Consider the following 14,894-nt stretch of genomic DNA (forward strand, 5'->3'; position numbering starts at 1 on the left):
CTGCTTCTTTTACTTTGTTGCCTATAATATTTGTCTAATAACTACTCACATGCATCAGGCACAAAATTTAGTGAGCTTTGTAGCTTGCCTTGATTGTTAAATCCAGGCTCTGTTATACAGGAGCATGGAACACATTTCACAGTAAAAGACTCTTTATAGACATCAGCTTGCTACCAGCCCCTGCCTGTATAAATAAGTCCGGGTGGTATTAGCTCATTTGATGGCACCTGTAATGGTATCAGGTGCGGGGGATTCCTCTGTCAGTCAGATCCCAAACCAGCACCAGCAACTTAAACCCCAGCTGGAAGGGAGGTCAGAATTCCATTTAAATGGAGGGTGATGGCAGGGGGAAATAAAAACTGGAGCTCCGAGAGAAGTTTAAAACCTGACTGTTAACAAGTGACATGCAGCACTCAAATTCTATCACTATAACAAATGATCATGGCAGGATCCGGGCATAGGCTCAGAAAACATAACCATGGCCAGGTTGTCCCCATTCCCTTCTACTGAGATTTGCATACATAGGGGTCTCCATGTACTCAACTTCCCCCTCCACATGGAATTGGGGGGTCACTACCTTTCTAGCACTGTCCCCCTCAAACCTATTTGGACCCAGAAAAGGCCTGTCCATGTGGTTTGGGGTCCACACTGGGTGAAGCAGTGTAGACTGGGTGGCGCAAGAGGCAGGAAAAGGATTCAGGTGATAGGCCCTTCACCCCCCCCAACCCGTCCCCTCCCCCCGACCTCACTCTTGGCCAAAAGGAACATACTTAGGAAAGGTAGAAAGATCCAGACTGTATTGCATTCTCCGTATAGGCACTCCTGACAGGACTGGGGGCTGCTGCAGCCTGGGGACATCACATTGTTTACCAGAGCTGTTGCAGAGGCACATAGTCTCAACACAGATGGCCTTGGCCTCCTGTTAGACTTGAAGGTAGGCTCCACACCCTTTTCTAGAGGTAAACATCACCACCGCCACCCTCCTCTTCCCCCCCCCCACCAAATGATGTGGGAGAATCTCTGTGAGGAAATTCTCCTGAGGCACAATCTCTCCTGGTGTTCCCTCAAGGCAGGGCAGCTCCATCCAGCCCCCTGTGCTGGGCTTCCTTCAAATGGTGTGATCTAGCCTGCAGTGGGGTGCAGCACATTCTAGCCCTCTCACCTTGGCCCTGTGGTGCTGGCCAGTGTTAAGGTGGCTGGGACTTCATCCCATTCCTCCCTGTCTTTAAGTAGGTCCTGTGCTGCTGCCAACCTCAGAGTCCCCCAGAACTTGCTGTCCAGAAGTGGAAGGAACAATATTGCACCTGGCTACTGCCCACAAGAAGAAGGGAGAGTTGGTGGGAAGGGCTGCTGCACCCTTTCCTCCCCTGCAAGATGAGGGAAAATATTATGTATTATTCAGAAGAGGTAGGAAGCAATACTACATGTTTTTCTCTGTGCAGCAGAGCCTCCAATTGCAAGTCTAGCATTATGACTGTTCTTAATCATATTAAATTAATCTGAAATATGGGCAAATAGATGATTTTAACATCATCATACAGTTCCTCGTAATATAACAGCAAGTGCTAGTGTGAGATTCAATGATTAAAAACCACATAGTGGAAAATTGCAAAGCTAACTGAAAGTATGTCCCATAGAAAAAATATTATTTACCATGCGGGGACCTCTTCCATTTCTTGGTCATTTGAGTGATTTTTAAAGCCTGAAATTCTGTGTTTATTTTTATTTTTACTTTCTATTTTTGTGATGGGTTTCCCTTCCCTCTGTCGGGCATCTGAGCATCTCTTCCCTTGATGCAATGGGTGGTCCAGATGAGGTCTTTCTACCTTTCCCCTCTCCCTAAGCCTTATAGCTGATTTCTCCATAACTCTATAGCTATGTGTGGCTGAGAACACAGGGCTTACCTTTTGCCCTGAAGGCAAACATGTATTTCTTATCTGGGACATTAATTATGGAACTTGGCTAGCACTAAGAAGTGAGATGTCACCGATCACAAGGCATCACTGGACATTAAACATGTCACTTTTGTAGCTCATTTGAGATTAATTGATCCTGTGAGCAAAGTATCATATCCTTGTCTTCTATGTGTCACTGCAACATTTCATGAATTTTAGCACAAATGATCATTCATCTGCAAAAACTTGACTGTATATGTATTTATTCAGTATTTGATGGTCATTATTCAGTGTGTGTGCTTCTGCTTTAAGTATTTGTCATCCAATCAAGGAAAAGAAACAATTCCATGTGACTTACCACACAATGCAAATGATGAATAGCAAATAGCCCGTCAGGTATAAGCAAAGAACACAGAAACTAAAAATAATTTGTCGAGCTATTTGACTTGGCATGCAGATAATGAATACATTTGCAGAAAATAAGGATGTTTGTGAACAATTTGCTACCATAAGTGAGGCTAAATTTGTAGCAAATACCATTCATAACGGATATTTCCACTTGCTCGAATTAGAAACTTAACATCAACTGAATTTTGCCCATGTGAGAAATCAATGTGAATTTAAGTGGTAGGAGTACTGCTATACCAGGACTGTGAGGAGGAGGGGGGAAGGGGAGCAGCATCTAAGGGCCAGATCCTTCACTGAAGTAAATCAGGATAGATTGGTGTAGCTCCACTGATGTCAATGGACCTAACCTAATCTTCAGAACCTGAGTATTTAGGCCTGCGTTCAGAGAGATTTGAACTTTCAAACAAAAATAGTGCTTTGTTAGTAGAAATTAACCAAGCTAAGGAAAGCTGGGCATATGTGGGATGAAATAGGCAAATGCTTTGAGAAAAGGAGTACTTGTGGCACCTTAGAGACTAACCAATTTATTTGAGCATAAGCTTTATCAGATGAAGTGAGCTATAGCTCACGAAAGCTTATAGTCTTTAAGTCTTAGTTAGTCTTTAAGGTGCCACAAGTCCTCCTGTTCTTTTTGCAAATACAGACTAACACGGCTGCTACTCTGAAGCAAATGCTTTGGAGGCAAAACAATCTGATTAAAGTATGTAAAGTAGTGATCTCCAAGGCTGTAAGTGAAGACAAAGCAGTTTTGTCCTGAAATTGCTTAATGAAGGCAGGGCTGACTAAACAGAAGTAATGGTTTTCAGTGGCCTTTAATAAAGAAAAGGCTGTCTGTCTGTCATTATGCAAATTGCAGAACATCTGTTCCATGAAACTCTGTTAACAATGCCTGAGGTCAGTATAGTACTAGAGGAAAAACTATTTTGACAATGGTTCACAGAAAATACTGGTATTAACCAGCCAGCTTTCTCCTCCAGTCCTCTTACTCTCCCTAACTCAGTACTTGGGCACAGATCCTCAGCTGGTATAAACTGATGTGGCACAATGGATCTTGTTCTTCAGAATGCAACACAATGTGGTAAGAATTGTCAAAGCCTAGCAGGTAAATTAAATTTACAAGTATGTTATCAGAGCAGTACTATTTCATTAATAAGGAAACCACAATCCAGAGGGCATCGGATCTGGGATGCAAGGTGAAGTATTTATAGCAAATCTGAAATGTTTCCACACAGTCCACATATAAGAAGTAGCAAACTTTGTTTTAATGAGGACGCTGCCACTGGCTAGCAAGAGATTGCAGTTTATTAAATGAAAGCAAAAGACATCCAGTAATTGTTTTGCAGTTACTTTCATTGTATCTGTTCTGATACTTGAGAAACATCAGCAAATGCCTCTTAAAATCTATAGCTGTAATAGGTTAGCAAAAAAGCAACTGAATTACAGAATCTAGATTATGGCATTGAGCACTGTGGCGTGCTGGGGGATTTGAATGGTCACAGAGAATGAGTGAGAGAGACTCTGTAGTGCGGTGGTTAGGCCAGCCGGCGGGGAGGGAGGAGACCTACATTTGAATCCCTGATCTGAAGCAGGAACTTCAACCCAGCTCTCTCCCCTCCTCATGAGTGTCCTTACTACTAAGCTCTTGAGTATAAGGTGGGCTGCTGCTGCTCCTTCTCCTCAGCTTTTGGGAATCTAGCCCTTCATTTCCTTTGCTCTCTTTCAAAATAACCAAGATGTTTCATTTGTCCCAGAACAAAAATTTTTCCATCTTTTTTTAAATTAGCTGAAAATTTTAAAAAAATCTATCGCAAATGGATTTTTTTTTTCAGCACTGCCAGCGAACTGAAAAATGAGCTGTGAATAGCTATTCTGTGGTCTCTCTGCATTGTAGCTTTCTTGTCTGTCAGCCGTAATATCTGATTCAGGTTCCACAAACCTGTATAAAGGTGTGTAGAGTGACAGCTCCATTTTCGTTTCCAGCTGAATATTGTTATAGGCGGTGGTGTTTTTTGCCTCTGGCATAGTATCCATTTTATGAGCTATAAGTAAATGTACTTAGGAAAACTCTAGGTCTGGGAATTGTTGGAAGTTTGCAAGGACTGTAATGGTGCCAGAGACGAGGACGAGTGGCCAGGTTTTCAAAAGGGCTTAGCACCTCTTGAGATCTATGGGAGCTGCTGGTTGCTGAGTTATTTTGAAAATCTGACACTAAGTTGTCCAAGAATCAGGGTGTGAATACCTAAGCACACCCAAGAAAATCGAGTCATAAACCGTCAGAGTTTACTTAGTTTAATGTATTTATTTCAGTTTTTTTCAGAAATGCCCATCTAGACTGTCTGTACAAGAACCCAAGGAAAAACAGCACCTATCACAGTCCCTTTTGCCACCAGAGCTGTTGTACAATAATATTAACAGCCCCAATCAAAGCTTAGAACTTCTCCCCTCACAATGAACAAAGGTTCACAGTAAACTAGCTTAGTGCCCTCAGTCTACCCCACCTGAAAAATGAGTCTTGCCACATGCTGTCAAAGCCAGCATGATGGGGCTCTATCAGAGAAAGGGGAGAAGTCAGTTCCAGAGTCAATGACTCCTCACAGAAGTCTCATGACAATGTGCTTTTCATCTTTTTGACTAAGATGGGGCATACTAACTTAAGCACCTTTAGTTATTGCAACTCTGGCAATTGCAACTCTAGCAATTCTGGCTACAGGGTATCTCACAGGGAGAGAGAGAGTCTCTTGGATAGCCAGGACCCAGACAACTTGAGACCTTTGCTTCCACCTGGGAACTAACTGGCAGCCAGTGCTAATCATAAGGCACCAGTGTGTAATAGGCTTTCTGCATCCATACCCATTTAACTCCCAGCACAAAACCAGAGTAATCAGGCTTTGTAAGGGGAGGCATGAATTTCAGCAATAACTTTACGCAGAGCACACTCTCAGCCATGCCATTCATGAGATGGAATAATTGTTGCATAAAAGGTACCATTCATGGTTCATAGTTAAAGTTGCAACTGATCCTAACTTTTCTCTGTCTTCCAGAAGTCACATAAGTCATATTAGCCTCAAAACTGGTGCATTAGGTCTAGAGCTCTGGTCAATTTTTTTTCCTGGCAAATGTAACATGAACTGGACAAGCAGTTCCTGAATTCACACCTAATGGATAACACAGCAAGAGTTTCTTATTTCCTCAAGCTGTTGTTACAAGGTGAGAATTACACTGTGGTAGTCAATTTTTTGGATGAATATTTTTTCTTGAAGAAAATCTTTTTGCAGAAACATTTACCATCCTTATTCCTCCTTTCTTCCATTAGTGGCATAATGGAAAAGGGGGTTTGAGGGATAAAAAAAGAAAATTTTCTAAACCAAAAATTCACCACAAATGTCAAAAAATTAAAAATTCCTTTAGAAATGTGTGGAACAAAAACGACATTGAATATTTTAAAAATGTCTCAATCTCTTTAACTTTTCAACCAGCTCTACAATTAATACAGTTGAAACATAGAGTATTGGGGTTGGAAGGGACCTCAGGAGGTCATCTAGTCCAACCCCCTGCTCAAAGCAGGACCAATCCCCAACTAAATCATCCCAGCCAAGGCTTTGTCAAGCCTGACCTTGAAAACCTCAAAGGAAGGAGATTCCACCACCTCCCTAGGTAACCCATTCCAGTGCTTCACCACTCTCCTAGTTGAAAAGTTTTTCCTAATTTCCAACCTAAACCACCCCCACTGCAACTTGAGACCATTACTCCTTGTTCTGTCATCTGGTACCGCTAAGAACACTCTAGATCCAACCTATTTGGATCCCCTTTTCAGGTAGTTGAAAGTACTATCAAATCCCCCCGTTATTCTTCTCTTTTGCAGACTAAATAATCCTAGTTCCCTCAGCCTATCCTCATAAATAATCTGTTCCAGCCCCCTAATCATTTTTGGTGCCCTCTGCTGGACATTCTCCAATTTTTCCACATCCTTCTTATACTGTGGGGCCCAAAACTGAACACAGTACTCCAGATGAGGCCTCACCAATGCCGAATAGAGGGGAATGATCAACTTCCTCGATCTGCTGGCAATTATCCTGCTTATACAGCCCAAAATGCCAATAGCCTTCTTGGCAACAAGGGCACACTGTTGACTCATATCCAGTTTCTCATCCACTGTATCCCTTAGGTCCTTTTCTGCAGAACTGCTGCCTAGCCATTCAGTCCCTAGTCTGTAGCAGTGCATGAGATTCTTCCTTCCTAAGTGCAGGACTCTGCACTTGTCCTTGTTGAACCTCATCAGATTTCTTTTGGCCCAATCCTCTAATTTGTCTAGGTCCCTCTGGACCCTATCCCTACCCTCCAGCATCTCTACTCCTCCTCCCAGTTTAGTGTCTTCTGCAAATTTGCTGAGGGTGCAATCCACACCATCCTCCAGATCATTAAGGAAGATATTGAACAAAACTGGCCCCAGGACCGACCCTTGGGGCACTCTGCTTGATACCAGCTGCCAACTAGACATGGAGCCATTGATCGCTACCCGTTGAGCCCGACAATCTAGCCAGTTTTCTATCCACTTATAGTTCATTCATCCAGCCCATACTTCTTTAACTTGCTGGCAAGAATACTGTGGGAGACTGTATCAAACGATTTGCTGAAGTCAAGGAATAACATGTCCACTGCTTTCCCCTCATCCACAGAGCCACTGACTTGCCGTTGGTGAATCCATGCTGACTGTTCCTGATCACTTTCCTCTCCTCTAAGTGCTTTAAAATTGTTTCCTTGAGGATCTGCTCCATGATTTTTCCAGGGACTGAGGTGAGACTGACTGGCCTGTAGTTCCCCGGATCCTCCTCCTTGCCCTTTTTAAAGACTGGCATTACATTACCCTTTTTCCAGTCTTCCGGGACCTCCCACGATGGCCATGAGTTTTCAAAGATAATGGCCAATGGCTCTGCAATCACATCCGCCAACTCCATTAGCACCCTTGGATGCAGCGCATCCAGCCCCATGGACTTGTGCTCATCCAGCTTTGCTAAATAGTCCTGAAACACTTCTTTCTCCACAGAGGGCTGGTCACCTCCTCCCCATGCTGTGCTGCCCAGTGCAGTAGTCTGGGAGCTGACCTTGTTCGTGAAGACAGAGGCAAAAAAAGCATTGAGTACATTAGCTTTTTCCACATCCTCTGTCACTAGGTTGCCTCCTCCATTCAGTAAGAGGCCCACACTGTCCTTGACTTTCTTCTTGTTCCTAACATACCTGAAGAAACCCTTCTTGTTACTCTTAACATCCTGTGCTAGCTGCAACTCCAAGTGTGATTTGGCCTTCCTGATTTCACTCCTGCATGCCTGAGCAATATTTTTGTACTCCTTCCTTGGTCATTTGTCCAATCTTCCACCTCTTGTAAGTTTCTTTTTTGTGTTTAAGATCAGCAAGGATTTCACTGTTAAGCCAAGCTGGTCACCTGCCATATTTACTATTCTTTCTACACATCGGGATGTTTTGTCTCTGTAACCTCAATAAGGATTCTTTAAAATACAGCCATCTCTCCTGGACTCCTTTCCCCCTCATGTTATTCTCCCAGGGGAACCTGCCCATCAGTTCCTTGAGGGAGTCAAAGTCTTCTTTTCTCAAGTTCAGAGTCCGTATTCTGCTGCTCTCCTTTCTTCCCTGTGTCAGGATCCTGAACTCGACCATCTCATGGTCACCGCCTCCCAGGTTCCCACCCACTTTTGCTTCCCCTACTAATTCTTTTTGTTTGAGAAATGCAACCTTAACTCTAACATTTGGGGAAAAAAAATAGAAATACAGGAAATGAAATATTCTTGAAAGGCAATATACACTCATCAGTGATATATGCTGTGGCCTTAAGTTCATTTTAACAATGTTTTTTGTGTGATTATTATATAATGCATCTGAAATTACTTCTCATTTATTATTTTAATTACTATGACTAACTTAGCTTCCTTCTTCAAAGGTCTAATTCTGCATCTTTTTTTTTTTTTTTTTGCTTTTAAATCCCTAGGGAACTATATTCAAATCTGAAGCATGCTAGAACAAAACAGATAAATAATGTCATCAACACACTTATTATTGATTGCATGTCAAGTTTGCATTTTTTTTTTGGTGGATATGTCCCCATTCTGGAAGTAAATAAACTTGTTTGGTCAGGCAGTCTGTACAGAGTGAATAACACCCTCTGTTAACTGATTTTTTTTCTATTTGAAGACAGAGGGAGGCAGGAGAGGAATCATTTATTTATGCTATGATTCATATTTTAAAGCCGTCATTTATTTACACTGTTGATGTAGGTTTTGGTTTTTTTTTTTGTTGTTTTTTTTTACCAACTTTGTATTACAGTTGACCATACTTCCAAATAGCACAGGGCTGTGTATATTCCAAAGACAAAGCACTGATATTCACAGGCTGTTAGTGATATTTTTCAGCATACACTGCACAAACATGCAGCAATATTTCAGAACATCAGAGCTAAATAATACTTCATGCATAATTCACACGTCCAGTCCCTGCATGCTTTATGCACTGATGAATTGCTGGGCTGAGATGAGGTAATTCAGAATGAACTAAAAAGCAAATTATGGCATGTGTGCATTGTAACATTTTTCATTTTTGCCAGTCTAGATTCTGATTAATTACTCTGAGGCTGATTCTAAAGAATAGTTTAAGCTTTCATGATACATCACCCCCCGCTAAGTGATATTCTGAGGTGTCCATAAACTCAGATGTGGGCTTATGCAGTATGAAAACTTGACTAATTTTCTTGCCCTTTGGCTGAAATGGGCCCTAAGTGTGATGTGGTGTTTACCTCACACTTTCCCTGAGAGGGTTAAATCAGACTGAGAAGATGGCTAATTAACCTAACAGGCCACAGCTGAGTGGAATCAGGTGGCCAAGTAATCTGCTGGTCAAGTGAGGGAGTTCAGTTTAGGAGGCATGAGTTGGATTGGTGCTATAAAGGCAGTAAGGTCGAAAAGAGAACACACCTTGACTTCTGGCTAAAGGGTCCCTGAGCTGGAACACAGAGCAGGGGGAAGGCCCAGGTTCCCCTGCCAGCCATTGATGTAGTGGCACCATGGGTCAGTGTCTGGGAAGACTTCCTGAAGCCTCTAGCGTGCAGCAAGACTTTGAAACCCTTTGGTACCCCAGAAGGGGAAAACATTTAGAGTGATCTGGCTGGAGAGACAAGTCACGAAGAGGCAGCAACAGCTTGTGGAGCGAGAGAGGTGCTGCTGACCCAGAGTGTGAGGCAGAGAGATGGTGTGCGACCATGGGAAGGGGCACTGACCTCACAAGCTATTCCCCAGAGTGACCAGGAGGAGGCGCCATCCTAGCAGTGAGCGCAGCACCCTGTCACGGTGAGATATAAAGTACAATTTGACGCCTTAGCAAAATGCACAATTTTTACAGATTCTTAGAAAAAGACATGGAAACTTGGAACTGATCCTGCTACCTTATTACCCCTAAAACTTCCATTCACTTTGGTGGGAGTTTTAAGTATTCGAGGCATTCAGACTCAGGCTTCTGGTGTATTAAGCACACTAAAAGAATAATTATAGGTCTGCCAGCATTTCCATTATCTGCATATGGGAGCAAGGGAGCAGACAGTTGTTTTCAATTTGAAATCGGGTTTAATGGGTTTTACTCACACAAACAAGGATTTGTTGGATCCAGGCCTAAGCAAACACTTCTGTCATTCTCATGGCTTTCCATGAAACAACTGCTTTTATACTTGGGCACAATCTGAGGGGAAATAATGACATGAGTACTGCATTGTAAGATAAGACAGGATGCAGATCACACATATGATGTGCAATCTTACATACAACATGCAGCATCAGCACCTTTTTAGAAGCCTTCCTTTGATTTCACCCCAAAAGTAGCTGATGTCAACATCAGATAAAAGTGATAATGTTATAGGAGGGAGCAACTGTGAAATGAACATCTTGCCTTTGTTCGGTAGGTTACCACCTGCATGCCCCTGAGAGCGTCTCAAGTTTCTTAAAAGAAACAATCCAAGTGTTCACAAAGAGTGTGATTCAGAACCCATTAAAGTAAATGGAAAGATTCATTGATTCCATTTGGCATTGGACAGAGCTCTAAGGCTTCCATTTCATTAAATGGGAAGGAGGTTGGACTCTAAGACCAGCTCTTCCCTATAACTTGTAGTTATATACTCCCTTGCCCCTACCGGCAATGCTGCAGCAGTAACTGATAGCCACTCAAACTACAATGATGTTGCTACAGAATTGCACTGTATATGTTAAAAGAAAAGGAGTACTTGTGGCACCTTAGAGACTAACCAATTTATTTGAGCATGAGCTGATGAAGTGAGCTGTAGCTCACGAAAGCTCATGCTCAAATAAATTGGTTAGTCTCTAAGGTGCCACAAGTACTCCTTTTCTTTTTGCGAATACAGACTAACACGGCTGTTACTCTGAAAACTGTATATGTTATTACCCAGATTCATCCCTGCCCCGGCACAGGGACCAAAAGGCAATGTTGCCAACTTTCATTATTTTATCACAACTCTTGCAATATTTGATGATATGCTTAAAGCCCCAGTTCCTGGAGACCACTGATTACATGAAAATCTCAACTTTCATTAAAAAAAAAAGCAGAGTCTAGCTCTCCTGGTGGCACAGAAAAGCTTGAAAACGTGACCCAAGTGTACCCTGAATGCTCAAAAGCCTGAAATGCAAAGTAACAGACCCCAAACATATAATTTTTTTTAAAAGAATGATTTTCCAGAGCCTGACTCATGATTTTTGAATGCTTGTACATTCTCAGATTCATTTGTTCCCTTCACATCTGAAACCGCATCACAAAAAAGGGTCTAGTTTGACCTAATATACGTGGCTTATGTCAAACCCTGGAGATCTTTGCATGCTACCATCTGAAACAGGAAGCGCTTGAGCTAATGGCATCCAACATGGCTGACATTAGCTGGAATAACCTGGGAGGCCCCTAAGATGTGTAGCCAAAGGTGAAAAGTGTTTAATTATGAAGCATATCACATGGATTTAGGGAAAGTGAAGACTATGGTAAACATTTTGACAACAGGGCAAGCCTGGTTTTAAATTGTCCTAACTAAGGCCTTGATCCTGGAAACTCATGCATTTGCTTAATTTTATTTCCATGAATATTCCCACTGACTCAGTTAAGAGCAGGGTAAAAAAATGGATCGATCTGCAGATCAGACACTACACACGAGGACTGTGTCTACACTGCCACTTTCAGCTCTTAAACTTTTGTCGTTCAGGGGGTGTGAAAAATACACCCCCCCGAGCAACAAAAGTTTTAGCGCCGAAAAGCACCAGTATAAACAGTTCTTTATTGCCAGAAGCCGCGCTCCCAGCTTATCGATAAAGCTACCACCGCGGGGAGTGCTCTTCCCCTGGCGATAAAGTGGGTCTACGCTGCCCACGTCACAGCGCTGCTGCGGCCGCACTGTAAAGTGGGTGGTGTCGACAAAAGTATGCTCATGTCCAGTAGTAGGTAGCTGGAATAAAAAGGAATTGTGAATTAACGGCCAGCGCTTACTTGACTGGAAACAACTGGTCTGTCATGAGGAAGAGGGGTATTATGGTAGTGCTTGTTGGTACTTCTTACAGCTGATATCTGACAGTGCACCTGTGTCCTGTACTTGGCCTTCTCCTACATAATTGCCAGCTGACTGCTATTTTTAGTGCATTGTGGTTTGTATGGGCTGTGCCCCTTGCGGCTTTTACACTGCTTTCCTGGCTTGCTGTCTGTTAACCTGAATCACCCACCCTTGTTCTCCACTCCTCCTCCTAACATTTACACTTGACTGACTGAATTGCTTATGCTGTGGGTGGTGATTGACTGCTGTGAGATGTGACACTGAAACTGTCAGATGCTGCCTTGTGAAGTATCAGAGTGTCAGTTAGCAACCACCACTGCCTATGTTTACCTCTGAGAAGCGGGCTGGGATTTGCCTTGCTACTGTGGCTCCCTAATCTGCAGCGTACTTTAACATGCTAGTCACCGTATGATTTCCCCAGGATTTTTTGATTGCCTTGCTGGAGCTGAACTCACCCCAAAATTATTTCTCACATCTGAGTTTCTGCAGAAGAGAAGTTTCAGAGTAACAGCCGTGTTAGTCTGTATTTGCAAAAAGAAAAGGAGTACTTGTGGCACCTTAGAGACTAACCAATTTATTTGAGCATGAGCTTTCAAAAGCTCATGCTCAAATAAATTGGTTAGTCTCTAAGGTGCCACAAGTACTCCTTTTCTTTTTGCAGAAGAGAAGATACCGTGCCTTGGGATCAACAGGCTTTTAGTTTCTTGTTCATTTAGGCCCTGATTCAGTGCCTAAAGTTGACATGAGGGAGATTACGAGATAGATCAATCATGTGCTTAAAGTTAAGCATGTGCATAGATGCTTTGCCGGATCAGGGCCTTAATCTCTGACAATGGATTTACTGGAAATGGTATGACTCAGGTTAAAAAAAAAAAGTGGCCATCTTCCATCAAACTATACACCTTTTAATAAAGGACTGCTTGGAGTTATGCTACAGTGATTTTAGTAATTTAACAGTTGTGACTTCAGTGGAGTCACTCTGGATTAGCACCAGCTTAAATTGAAATGCATTTAAGATTTAAAGGAATTTTCTGAAATGCTTGCTGAGTAACTTTAACAGAACAAAAATCTTGTGTTTGCAATGCTTTGGTAAAGGCCATGACAAAAGGACTACCTAAGAGAAACCCCGTTTATAATGAATATAAATATATTTTCCTTGATAAAGTTAAATGAACAATTCTATAAAAATGATGACTGAATTTTACCCAATGAAGACTGCATTTGGAACTTGCTAACAGCCCTTGGCCCACAACAACTCCATATGACAGAAGCGATTGCAGCTAGTCTAATTTTTAAAACGGTGCTTGGAAATTGTAAATCCTACCATGTAGTCCTCCACCTTCATCCAAGAAGCTTCTGCTGCGATCAAGTTGGAGTACTGAATATTAGGTTTTGTCATTTCTGCAGGCCTCATGTCCATATCAAGGGTAGCTGCAGGCTGCATTGTGGAACTCAGTGGCCAGTGAGTCATGTTCTCTGTGGGCAAAAATTAAAACAAATTTGGAAATGATCAGTAACTAACAGCTGGAGCAAACATCTCAGTCACAGGTTTAATAGTGTGGAGGGCAAGATGGGTGGTTGGGAAATGGGTCAAAGGAGGAGTGGGGCTGGTGTCATGACTTCAATCTACTGGGCTTCCCTCTCCCAGAGACAGGGGATGGAAGGACTTCACAGGAGTGCAGGGGACGCTGTGGAACTCACTAGGAACTGTGGGTGGGATTTTCCCCCTAATGGCATAATAATATGCTGTACATCTACACATGGATACTTATTTAAAGAGTAATTTAGAAAGTACATATGTTATAATTTTAAGGAAGACCACTTGATTAAGTGTAGCGATGGGTGAATAGTTAGAAATCACGTATTCAATGAGCTTCACTTTAACTGATTGCAAATTTTCTGAACAGATGAGAATTAACTCATTTGAAATTCACTAATTTATGCAAGTAATTCTGGGGCTGTAGCTTGTTAAAGAGGAGTTTTTTGAGTATTTGAAAGACAAGCTGTTTTCACTGTACATGTAGATCACATAATATTTTTCTGTTCCTTGACTGGATGAGTTTGACTTTTAGAATTAGGTTTTTTATGTGAACAACTGAGTAATAATTTAATATTCTGCAATATTTTTATAAAATCTTGTGTTTTGTAGAACATTTGTGCAAGAGAACTTGCCTAGAGAGTTCTGAAAAGCAAACACAAAAGAAGTGTGAATGTAGTTAAAACAAATTATTTTAAAAAGTCAAAAAGATATTACTTTCTTTTTGCAATATTTGCAGCTCAAGTTAACTGATCAGGGAAATACTCATATGTAACTTAAATAGGATCTTCATTGGCCTGTATCATAATGCATACAACCAGGGAGCTGAATTAAAGTTACATGGAGAACCTTAATTCTGGCATTTCTCAACTTTTTTGAGTTCTTTTAATGTATTCTTTTTTGTGCTGACATTCTGAAAATGAAGCAGTTCAGAACATGCATATTTTACTTATCATTTTTTTATTTGTTAGTACTGCATGTCCTAACAATTCATCAGCTATACAATTTAAATTAGCGTAGGTTGGGGAAAACATTTGATCATGAACATGGCTGTTTTTCATAGCAGCTGGTAATGCCAGCTATAGTTAAAATGCACTTTTGCTCTGCAAAAGTGGTGGGTTGTGTCTTTATTATTATTATTATTATTATTTATTATTATTTTTTGGAACTGGTATTGAGTGGTTCCATATTCCCTGTCTCACTTATTTCTTTATCACCTTTGCTCAGTTTGCAAGAAACACAATGCTTTTTATTTAAGCTCATACCCAGCAAATTCACTCTTGGCTCTTGCAGCCAAACTGGGTTCTTCTATCTTGTGCATCATCACCAGCAATAAAGTTTCTATAAGACCGATTAGGCCTTCAATCACACCTTTGCAAATCTGTTGTTTTCAAATTCTGTCCTCAGTGACACCCATGTAAACCCATCAGATATACACAGAGTATGCCTAAGTGTC

Source organism: Lepidochelys kempii, chromosome 1 (genome assembly GCF_965140285.1).
Source record: "Lepidochelys kempii isolate rLepKem1 chromosome 1, rLepKem1.hap1, whole genome shotgun sequence".
NCBI classification, from domain to species: domain Eukaryota; kingdom Metazoa; phylum Chordata; order Testudines; family Cheloniidae; genus Lepidochelys; species Lepidochelys kempii.